The sequence below is a fragment of the Balaenoptera ricei genome, chromosome 11 (genome assembly GCF_028023285.1).
Source record: "Balaenoptera ricei isolate mBalRic1 chromosome 11, mBalRic1.hap2, whole genome shotgun sequence".
In the NCBI taxonomy this organism is placed as follows: Eukaryota; Metazoa; Chordata; class Mammalia; order Artiodactyla; family Balaenopteridae; genus Balaenoptera; species Balaenoptera ricei.
The window spans coordinates 94,689,552-94,701,964 of NC_082649.1; the positions used below are offsets into that span (position 1 = coordinate 94,689,552).

The 12,413-nt window shown below is 37.5% G+C and overlaps 1 long non-coding RNA gene across 1 annotated transcript in view; it reads right to left on the bottom strand.

Moving 5' to 3' along the window:
- Nucleotides 1-12,413, bottom strand: part of LOC132375162 (uncharacterized) — a 497,604-nt gene that overhangs the window by 180,459 nt on the left and 304,732 nt on the right. The gene's annotated exons all lie outside the window — the stretch shown is intronic.

Sequence of the window (12,413 nt, forward strand, 5' to 3'; positions counted from 1 at the left end):
GCTAGAAAGTGAATGAAAGTGAAATTTAACAGCACACAAGTCAATTATACCTAAAACATCATAGAATACATCAGTTTTTCTTCCCAAATTGCTACCTGGAGTCTGACAGTTCCCATTTCACAAAACAGTCATGTAATGTTAACATCACCAGAATCTCTTGAGAAGGGGCCGAGAGACCCATCATATTTCACTCTACCAACCATGACGAGGCAAATTAGAGAAAGACACCACTGATCTGACGCCCACAAGCTGAGACCCTTGGGAAGATATGGCTAACCTGTCTGATTAGCCAAGTATTTGTTGAGCACTCTGTGTATCCAGGAATATATGAAATAGGAAAATAAAAATAAAAAAATAAAAAGCACATTCTCTGCATTCAAAGACCTTATTCTTATCGGGAGATGGGTCAGCTGGGTGGTGGAGACGGAAAGTATTCGAGGTGTTAAGGCAGAAGGATCCCTAAGGACAGGTTTGGAAAATGCATGACCAGCTGGGGCAGATTTGATTAAGAAGAAAGGAATAGGGAGAGGGACTCCTGCTAAATTCACGGCAAGTCAAAACTTCTGCTTAAAGGGGCGCTGGTATTAAATTGACAGTTGCCTTGGAATCCAAAGTAGAATTGGTTAGAACAGACTACAGAAAGATTTTTTTTTTTTTTTTTTTGCATTTCTCTACTTATTTCCATTTCAGAGAAAAACACTCTGTCACTTGCTCCTTTGCTCTGATTACAGCCTACAGCAATTTCTGAAATTCTTAGATTAAAATGGAACCCCCATTTATACCAGATAGCATGGTTCATTCTGAAAGTCACAAAACCTTAACATGAAATCAAAAATCTTGATGTGGTCAAGGGGTGTTAAAAAAAAAAACATGAAAATAATTCAATTTGATGAAGGAGTGTCCAGGAAAACAGGGCTAAAAATGCTCATGCATAAATACGTGCCCATTTGTCCAGGGGATTATCTGAATCCAGTGGTGGCTTCATTATTCTTATAAAATCTCTGACCCTTTCCCCAGAGGAGAAAACTGGAACACAGAAATTTTAAGTCAAGTAGCAAAGCAGGGCTGATGCTTTAATAGCCAGTTCATGAAGAACACTTCAGATTTGGGGAAAGCATATTCCTCAAAATCTTAGCTTCATTTTTCATTTATGAATGAATACATTTTTTTAAAGTATTTTAAAATTTTTATTTATTTATTTTATTTTTGGCTGCGATGGGTCTTCATTGCTGCGCGTGGGCTTTCTCAAGTTGCAATGAGCGGGCTTCTCATTGCGGTAGCTTCTCTCATTGCGGAACATGGGCTCCAGGTGCACAGGCTTCAGTAGTTGTGGTATGCGGGCTCAGTAGTTGTGGCTCACGGGCTCTAGAGCACAGGCTCAGTAGTTGTGCCGCACGGGCTTAGTTGCTCCACGGCATGTGGGATCTTTCCGGACCAGGGCTCAGACCAGTGTTCCCTGCATTGGCAGGCGGATTCTTAACCACTGCGCCACCAGGGAAGTCCCTGAATGAATACATTTATATCTAAAAAAAGCACTACACAGGTATAAATATTTTTATTTGATATGATTTTTTAAATCATTCATCCAGCTAGAGTCCTGTTCAAAACTGGAGGTAGGAAGCTGCTTAGAAGCTCTGGTTAAGATGTCAAAGATGATAATATCTACTTTAGAGATAGAAAAGCCTGGCACAGAGCTGAGAAGTGGTGTTCACTTGGCCCTATAGCTGAACCAGGGAGAGAACTGAGAGTAAAACCTTTGTATCTTCAAAACCTCAGGGCTAGCCTGGCACAGGGGAGTGAGGGAGTTTGGGCTCTGTGACTATGTATTAAAACACTGAATGTTATCTAGATTCTCAGAGCATCTTTGTTTACAGGATTATCTCAACACATAATGATTTCATTTATTCTCAGACTATCCCTAATGGGTAAACTACAGTTAAAAGACACTGCTTTTCTCCTCCAAGGAGGAAACAGAGAAGAAGGATTGCAAGAGAATTGTCATGGTCCCCAGTGGGATTGTAAGTCGACAGAGGAGAGAGTCATGAAGATCTTTCTACCACCAATACACCACGTCTCCCAAACTAAAATTCTTAATTCTGGAAAAAATTAGAAAATTAGGGACTTGGGTATATAGAAAAGTGAATGTCTGAGGAAAAAGTTAAAAAAAAGAAATTCTCATTGCATTATTAGGAAAGATAAAGGAAGCTAAAGCTAATTATACCTGCTCATATAAAGGGTTGAATGGGTCCAATCAGTGTTCTGCTACGCTAAGATGGGCTCTGTTTATGATGCCATCATGAGCAAAGCAAAGGCTGTGTTTTGGGAAGCGTTGAAGGCATACTCTTGAGTACATCTGGTAATTTCTCTCATTCAGTTATACTAAACTGAAGAGGTTAAATAAAAGGGACCAGGAGCTTTTTCTCGTATCAGGCAGCATACTTTGTCTTCTTCCACATTCTAGAGAAACCTGGGAGGCTGGAGCCAACACTTAAAATAATCTAAAGAAATGCAAAATAAAGCTACTTTCATTAAGAGAAAGCCCCAACAGAGCTCAAAAATTTCACTTAAAACCACAGTGGTTTCTCAGTCTGATCATTTATTAAACTTATGTTTATCATATGAGGGAGGCTGGTTAGGTTATATTACTTCCGTTTTAGAGATGGTGAGGCTATGGTTCATAGTAATGAAAAGATACCGAGTAGTTCTTCAGGTTTAATAGCACGAACTATGTAGAAAGTGCCATTTACTATAGTGGGAAAAAAAGCACTTTTTTTGTTTGTTTGCTTGTTTCAGTTATATTTCAACCAGTGGAGTCAATGGAATGGCCTAGATGTTTGATATTGACATTTCTATTCTTCTCATAGGCGGTGAGGCTGGCTATTTCCATTACTGATTCCTCGATCTATTTTCAAAGGTGGACTTGTAATTGTAATGGTAATTGCCAAAGTAATTCCTCTATTATTGCTCTGCTCTTTGGATGCCCTTTTCTTCAGCTAAAGGTTATTTTACCCAGTAATCAGAAATATGGAAAATGCCCTCAAAGGCCAGTTTTGAAGCCTTGTCTTAAAGAGAAATCTCTTTTGCAATCAAGTCAGGATCTTTTGCTATTTTCCCAAGAAAATAATTTCATGGACATTGTTCTCATGTGCAAGAAGTTACCAATATTAACTGAAATATTTTTGGGGGGAGAATTAAGTTGGGAGTCAGGAGACCAGGGTTCTACCCTTACATATGCCACCAATTGGCTATATGCTCCTGGGTAAAGCATTTAATCGCTCCAGTAACAAAATTTCTCATTTGCAAATAAGGAAATTGGAGTGGATGATTTCTGAGGTACATTCCAGTCCTAGATCTATTATAATTCCATGACAAATATGTTGAGTTATTAACAATAAAGAAAAATGTTTTACAATGAGCTCTAATGAAATGTTGGTATTCTATAAACTAGAGATAACGAATTACTGCCTGTCTTTTGAGCTATAAAGGTTTTTTGTGGGGATCTGTTTTTATCTCAGAGACTGAGGAGAGGAAAAAGAAAAAGTTTGGGGTTGGATAAAAGAAAGACTTAATTTACCCATCTTAGTTACTAACCCTTTAACCAGTTGGTAGGTGCTTCATTCACCTTGAGATCTTTGACTAAAAGGCAATCGTCCAGGGACAAACATAATTCATATCTGGCATAAAACACGGGGTGCTTAGGGAAGGATACCCAGTTTTCAAGGTAGCAATATTTCTAACCACATGTTAAAGCTAGACATCCCATTTTTACCCACATTGGTTAGAAGGAGATTAGAAGGGGGGGGGGGTGTCCCAGAAAACAGGATTTTCAAAAACCAATAAACCCAGATCAAACACCTATGAAGACTTAAAAGACAGAACAAATTGATATTGAAGAAGCCACCCAACAAAGACAAAATGAAGTGAAACAGTGATGGATGTCTTAGAAAGCTCATGTTTCTACCTATGTAAGTGGAAAACATTCAACCTCCTGGGGGTCCTTCTAACTCTAGAATCCTGTGATTCTGTGGCTTTATGATTACCTAGGTTATTTAATAGATGAAAGGAATAGAATTATTTGAAAGTAATATAATTCTCCTATTCATTCAGATATAGTCCCTTTTGTGGGATTTCTTTGTTGGCCATAAATCACTAGAATAACAAAACAATAGGCTTAACCCAAATACATTGATATCCTGCATTTTCAGGTCATTCCCTATAAAACTGAAGCTATACGGAAGAGTCATCGGCCTGAGTTCATTTATCATATTTACCAACTCCACTGATCCACTTTACAAACTATTATTATCCATTGTTTTTAAAGTCCATTTGATTTAGATAGTATTTTCCTTAATTAGTTAGAAATGCAGAATTATATCTCAGAGTGAAGGCTTATGCATTGTAATAGTTTGTCTTTCCATAATCCAGGGGATGATTGTCCTTCTGACACTAATCAGCGTGGACTCTGACCCAGCTTTTATTGACTTGGCCCTAAGGAAGTAAAACAGTTCCAGGTTTTTAGCTTTCCTTGGGGTTTCTTTGGATGGCTTATACCTTTTTACGAAGACTTTTAAGAATGTATTTTAACAGTGTTTTACATCTCTGAATACAAAATATGTAAAGGAATTTGCATTTGCCAGGTTATTAAGCTACGATTAAATTGGGTGTTTGTGAAAGCTTATTGTAAATGGTAAAGTACTTCACCATTAATAATTATAATAATAACAAATATTTGATGCAATTGTAGGTGGTGCTTAATAGCATGGGCTTTGAAGTCAGAGCGACCTGGGTTTGAATCTTGCCTTGCTTCCTACCAACTCTATGACTCTGGCAAGTTTCTTAACCTCTGAATGCCTCTTTTGCTGGCCTATAAAGTACAAATAATATCAATACCTACCTCCCAGCATCTTCCTAGGTACTAAGTATAGAGAGTATTTTTAACGGACTTACATAATGCCTGCTCAATACATGTTAATTATTATTATTAATTATATTAGCTCAATAAATATGTGTTGATAAGAAAAAAAGTACTGATAAATTAATTATTTAATGGATTATTGTGAGGACTAAAAAAGAAAATGTATGCAACAGACTTAGCACAAAGCCTAGATGATGCCCTATTACACTGCCTCACAGAAGTCACCCATTACGAGGTGTACCGTTATTGTGTGTTCCTCTAAGAAAGAAAAAACTTCTGCCAATTAAACTTAAGACACCAACAACCATGAGACACATCCCCATTGCAGAGAGATAAAATTCTGGGAGAAAATTCACCTTAGAATCCATGAAACATAATAGTTTATATAAGTAGTACAATAATAAGAGATGGAGAAGAGGAAAAGGAAAAATAGAAAATTCTCAATAAACTAATTTCTCAGTGACCAGATCTATCTGTGAATTTTTCATTTATTTACAGGCCCCAAATTATAATTCTTGTTAGTGAGGAAGAAAAATTAAGGAACTTGCCAGAGAGAGCCAACAAAGAATCATAATATATGATCATGGTGACTTATGACAAATCCCCTACAATATTCATGGAGTCCTTGAAAGGAATGAGAACTCCTCGGGCACTAGTTCCCCACCTCCCAAGGCAAGTATCTCTTCTAGGGCATCTCTGAAATACTCAGATGATAGTTATGTTGCATTTCATTCCAGAGCTCCTTTTGACAGCTCTTAGAATTGCTTTTATGGAAATGTAAATCCCCTTCTGACACACGGGCTGACACTGGGGTAGGTGGGGAAAGAGTGGCAGCATGTGGAGGTGTGCTAATCATCAGTGCCAACCTTGATGGGAAGGTGGGTGACACTTGCTAGTTCTAAGTGGCAAAGTGGGGAAGTAGCATTTGAAGTGAAATTCAGGCAGAGCTGGAAAATAAATGACACAGAAGAGGGGGAAGAGCTCTCACTTATTTCAGAAAACTTTTCCAGCAACTGAAATAGGTGAGAGAGAAGAGGAGGAAGAAGGCATCTGCCAGAATGCAGGAATGTCTTTGAGCAAAGGAACTGAGAGAAAACAAGATAGTTGTTGCTATTTGGTAGGGGGCGGGGGGCGGGTGTCAGCAATTAGCGAAGAACACAGGCTTTTTACCCTACCAATCAGCATGTCAGCCTTGAACAAGTCCTTATGGCCAACCAACCAGTCCTATTAGAACCTAAATTAGTTTTAGAATAGAAGAAACACTGGAAACCGTCTAACACAGTGGTTCCCAATCCTGGCTGTACACTAGAATCATCTAGAAAGCTTTGTAAACATAAAAGTTCTTGAGCCTTACCCCTAGGGATTCTGATTTAATTGGCCTTGGATGCAGCCCAGCAAATGGTGTTTTTTAAAAGCTTTCCCAGCTTTTTTAATATACTGATCTAATTCAACCTCTTCACTTTACAAATAAAGAAGCTCAGACCTCGAGCAGTACAGTGGCTGCAAATGAATGCATAGCCAAACCCTCAGAGCTAAGATTCTGTGGTAGTTCAGTTACTGATCTCAATTCTTCATTTCTCTGCAGTCGTGTTGTACATCCACACCCAGGCTATGGCCTCATAGTTGGCTGGAGTATATGCCTCTGCCCTTTGAATTTGGACTTGCCATGTGACTTGTTCTGGCCACTGGGATGTTAGCAGACATGGGATGAGCAATGGCTTGAATTATGCTTGCATGGTTGGGTTTGTCCTATTGTTCTCCTGTACTTTGCCATGAAAAGAATATATTCTCAGCAACTGGGTAACCAGTTGCTGATCCAAAGAAAATGAGAAACTCACTGAGCAGGCATGAACTCAGCCACACCCAGACATGTATGAGTCAGAAATAAATGTTTGTTATTGTGAGCCAATGACTTTGGGGTGGTTTTTAATGTAGTATTATTATGGCAAAAGCTGACTGGGACAGACTCATACCCAAGATTTCTACTGTGTGGTTCACTTCATTGCTAGATCTCTAATGGCTTACTACATATAGGCTAGGTAGGGGGTACAAACTGATGATGATCTGCCAGCGCTCACAAAAGACAAACCAGTTAGATTCCTCATGTGTATAGCACATCAAACGTGGACATGTGTAAGTCAAAGGGTTTTTTTGATTAGCTGTTCAAAGACAGACTTTTCCTCCACTGGGAACACTGCTTACCCACTTCTATATTTCAGTCACTCCTAGATAATTATAACTAACAGTTTTTGAGCTCTTACTATATATAAAATTTATTTGATCCCAAGAAAAGAAAACCCCCTTGAGATGGGTACTATTTACTAGCCCCATCTTACAGATAAGCAAATCAAAGCCCTAAAAGATAAGTAATTTGCCCAGAGTCATATTGCCAGAATGGGAGCTACAAAGGCTATCCTCTTAACTACTATGCTATCCTGCCTCCACGTTGATTTCATTTTCGTGATTAATTCAAACTACTTATATTGGTTAATTTGGCAGAAATGCATATCACTCCAACGTGATGTTCATAGAAAATTGCTTATTCTTCAGGTATTATCTCTGCATGGTGACTGTTCTTACTCTCTCTTTACAAATTGTGTGACATTTAACTACAGGGTATCCATAGAGTCTGAAAAATATGAATTAATTTTATATTAACAATTCAACTCAATTACGACACTATCTACTTGGAGATAGCATCAGATCCCATAGGTTAAGGGCTCAGTCCTATAAGACTGCCCAGCCCTCACTTCAGATGCCAACTGCAAGTCTAGGTGTCACCTCTAATTCTGACCAACTGGTTATAAATTGTAGGTTTCATCCAGCCCCTTCTTGGGTTCAAGTTAATTTGTTACAGTCACTCACAGAACTCAGAGAAATATTTTACTATCTAGATCCTCAGTTTATTAAAAAGGATATAACTCAGGAAGAGGCACATGGAAGAAATGTACAGGGCAAGGTGTAGAGAAATGGCGCAAAGCTTCCATGTCCTCGTTGAGTGCGCAGATTTCCCAGAATCGCCACTTTGTTCACCAACCCAGGAACTCTCTGCACCCTGTCCTTTTGGGCTTTTATGGAGGCTTCATTACATAGGCATGACTGAATAAATCATTTGTCACTGGTGATTGAACACAATTTCCAGCCCCTTTCCCCTCCCGGGAGGTCGTGGGTGGTACTGAAAGTTCCAACTCTCTTATCATAGGGTTGGTTCCCCTGGCAACTGGCCCCCCATCCTTAGGTTACCTAAGGGCTTTCCAAAAGTACTTCATTAACATAACGAAAGACACCTTTATCTCTCTCATTATTTCTTATCCAAGGTTTTTAGAATCTCTGTGCCAGAAATGGAGATGAAGACCAAATAATATATATCTTATTATAAATCACTATATATATATATATACACACACACACATATATATATATCTTATTGTAAAGTGCTATATATATCTCATGATAAATCTCTATAAATATGTGTGTGTGTGTGTGTGTGTGTGTGTGTATATATATATTCTCCCACCAGAGAACTGACATGTGACATAGACTCTGCCAATCAGATACTAGTTACTGGTGCCAGCAGAGGTCTACCCCCTTCTATAAGGAAAGTGAAAGTATTCCTTCAGAAGCCCCCATCCTAGCACACTTCTATTCTCTTCTATGGACCAGCACTAGGGCACGTGGCCATTCCAAACTGCAAAAAAAGCTGCGAATGAGAGTATTAAATTTTTAGCTTCTGTGGTGGGACCCAGCAAGAGAGAAGGAGAATGGCTTTTGGGTAGTCCTTTAGCAGGTAGGTATTACTATTCCCAATTTATACATAAGGTAACAGGCTCTAAAAGGATAGGTGATTAGCCTAAAGTGAAAAGCTAATGAATAGAAGCGGTAGGTTTTGAACCCAATGTCTGTTGGCTTTAAAAGTCCACATTCTTTCCACTGTGCCATTATGATGGCTTTAAAAATATATCCACAATTATTTGATAGTTCTTACTCCAAGAGGCGGAACTTAATTCCTCTCCCCTTGCGTGAAGGCTGAGCTTAACGACTGGTTTCAAACAAACAGAGTAAAAAGGAAGTTACGGTGCCAGATTTATCAAATAAAAATAGAGAAAGTGTTAGAACGAAAAGGGCAGGAATGGTTATCTTAGACTTTAAAAACATGGCTAGCTTCTTGAATTCCCTCAAAAACTAAGGTAAATAACAAGAACAAATCATTCTGAAAGAAGTTAAATGAAACAGCTTATATATTTAAGTGAAAGTTAAATATATTTTCATAATTGTTTAATAACTTTCATATATAACCTTCATTGCTATTATGAGAGGTAAAAATGTATCTATCATATATGTATAAACATATCATGCTAAAATCTGAATTACTGTAAAATTTTTGTCTATTTTAAAACTGTAAGTCTTAGTTATATTATAAAAGTAATTATTTCTGATATTGTTTTATGTCACCCACGATGGAAACTGAAATATATATACACACAAATGTACATATAAACTATTCCATTTAAATTTTTTCATCATTTCTTTTTTGATTCCTATAATTTGTCATTTCTGCTGGCCTTTTCTCCACAGAACTTTTTGAAATCTTTTGGTATGTTCTATCCAGAAGAAAACCATCCTGAAACATTAGAAAAACCCATCAAGAGACTTGCTTTCATCAAGCACTTTATAAGACTTTGAGAAGTTATCAAAGGTATTGAAAGAAGTCACTGACTTTCAAAGTCATCTCTTATTTTTCAAGAAGAAAACAATGGAAAAACAAATTCTCTTCATTCAATGAGTCCCCAGTTTGGGTTCTGGGAAGCTTAGAGACATTGTGAAATCAAATTTTGTGTTATATTTTTCTCCTGGTTCACTGTTTTTGAGATTTATGAGCAATATGGCTGCTGAGACATGATCTCCTCCTAAGAAAATCTTTTTCAGGAGACAAAACAACCAAAAACAAAAAAACCAAAATAATACCCAGAGAAAAACCTGTCCTTCCTGAAGATAAGTGAGAAGTACTGAGAACATCTGTAGTCAGTACCCTTCTAAACTCCCCTTGCTCCAATAATGCAGGTATATAATAAATGGTAAATGCAGTGGTTTTATTTCAGCAGAGAGGTAAACTGATTGGCTGCAGCAGCAGAGGGAACTCCTCAGATTGAAACCTACTGACTTAAAATCTGCATGGGAAAAGAGACAACATTACATACCAAGTGAAGTAAAAAAGGGCAAAAAATGGTAACAGACCTAAGATTCCTGGATTTTGATTCCAGATGACCCTTTTGAAGTGGCCAGTGATCCTTTTTGCTAATTACCTCATTAAGAAAATGGATGAAGATAGATTTGACCGTATGTTTTTTCTCAAGTGGATGATAGAAATACACAGCATGAGGAAGCAGTAACTCTAACCTGTTTGATTCAATATGTTTTCTAAAATAAAGGTACCATGAACTAGGGTAAAAATATAGGATGCCCAGTTAAATTAGAATTTGAGATAAATAATGAATATTTTTAGTATAAGTATACCCCAAATATTTCATGGGATATACTTATACTAAAAAATTTATCTGTTGTTTACCTGAAATTCTAATATAACTGAGTATTTTGTTTTGTAGCTGGCAACCCTAATGGAAGTAGCAGTGTGTGATTTCAGAGACTAAGTGGTAAAGGCATTGTGACTTCCTCCTTCCTCTCTCACTGGGCTCACTCTCTCTGGGGGAGGCCAACGTCATTTTGTGAAGACACTCAAGCAACCCTATGGCTAGGCCCACATGGTGAAAATCTGAGGCCTCTAAAGAACAGTCAGCAAGAAACAGAGGTTTCCTGCCAATAGCCTTTAGATGGCTGTAACCCCAACTGACATCTGCACTACAATCTCATGAGACACTAAGCCAGAGCCACACAACTAAGCAGAATTCCTGACCCAGAGAAACTGAGATGATAAACATTTATTGTCTTAAGTGGCTACGTTTGGACTAATTTTTTGTGTAGTAAGAGATAACTAATAGAGGCATATCACTTAAGTAGATGTACATCTGTTCAGAATTCTGGTCAATCTTTCAGGCATATGATGAATCTTTTCGTTTAAAGGAAAATTTTCTTGCCTTTTATTTGCAACTATCATACTACCTGTGAAATATCGCTTAACAGCATTCTCCTGTCAAAGGCAGATCCAATATAATACTGACTGAAATCTTTAAGGAAAATTTGATCAATAAGAAAATTTTAAGCGAAAAACAAAAACTAAGTACATTGTCATATATAACAGATTTGTAATGTGCATTACAGATTGCAAACTTTCACACTGATCATGTTATTTGATCACTGAAATAAACCAAAACTATTTTACAGGTTAAAAAAAACCCCACAATGCTTTAAAAGGTTCAATGATATGCTAAGGTCATACAGCTAGGATTCCAACACAGATCATCTGACAACCAGTTCCTTCTAAAGTGCTGCCTCTCAAATCTGAAGAGTGTCCCTTTCTGACATTGGCCATTGATCTTAAATGGTCTTCTGTTTCAGGTAGTTTTCAATATCAAAAATTTTAAAATGAAGTGTAGAAAACTGGTCGTCAATCATGTGAAGTCAAACAATAGTGAACTTCTCTTGACCTCTGAAAATGGAGTTTTAATTTTCCTCTTATTCAGCAGCCATGGTTGACAATGCCATTGGCGGTCAAGAGTTGACTCAGTCCTTCAGCAAGTCGCGTCATGCTATTTGGCTTGACATTTCCTATCATGAGAAACTGTCCTGAACAACAACAACAAAGGGACAGATATTGAGATAAACCTATCATAAGCAGGAAATGCAAGACAAAGAAAAACAGGCTAAAAGTATAATTCTGTACTTCTACTCTTGAGAGTTTCATGCATGACTCCTCAACTCCCTTCCCAGGATCACTGGGTGCTGACAAAAGCCAAACTATGTTAGTACTGCTATATAACTCATCATCAATTGTTCCTCAATTGCACTACTCAACTTCCATGTAAGAATATGTATTGGAATCTTATTTTAAAATTTGAATCCAGGAAAAGCTTTGTTTCTCCTGTAATATTGTTACATATCGAAGGAGCAATATTATAAATGGAAGGGGAAATAATTATAAAAGGAAAGAAAAAGGTATTAAAGTTGGTTAGTAAAAATTTTTTAAGTAAATAAACTCAGGTAAATAAATTCAGGTCACAGTCAGAAATCATGGTGAAAGAGGGAAACAATACAGTCAGAGAGTCAAGAGGAACCTCAGAAGGGTTTACATAATTTTGACTTGAAGAGTAGGAGGAACCAAAAACAGAGTAGGAAGGTGAAGTGGAAACCTGTTTCTTGTTAAATACTTCACTGTGGATAATTCACTCCTGCTTGTCCTGGCATTAAAATGAAAATATTTGCATGCAAATCAACGGTCTTAGTTCAAGCTGCTATAACAAAGTACCATAGACTGTATGGCTTGTAAACAACAGAAATTTATTTCTCACAGTTCTGGAGCATATAAGTCTAAGATCAGGGCACC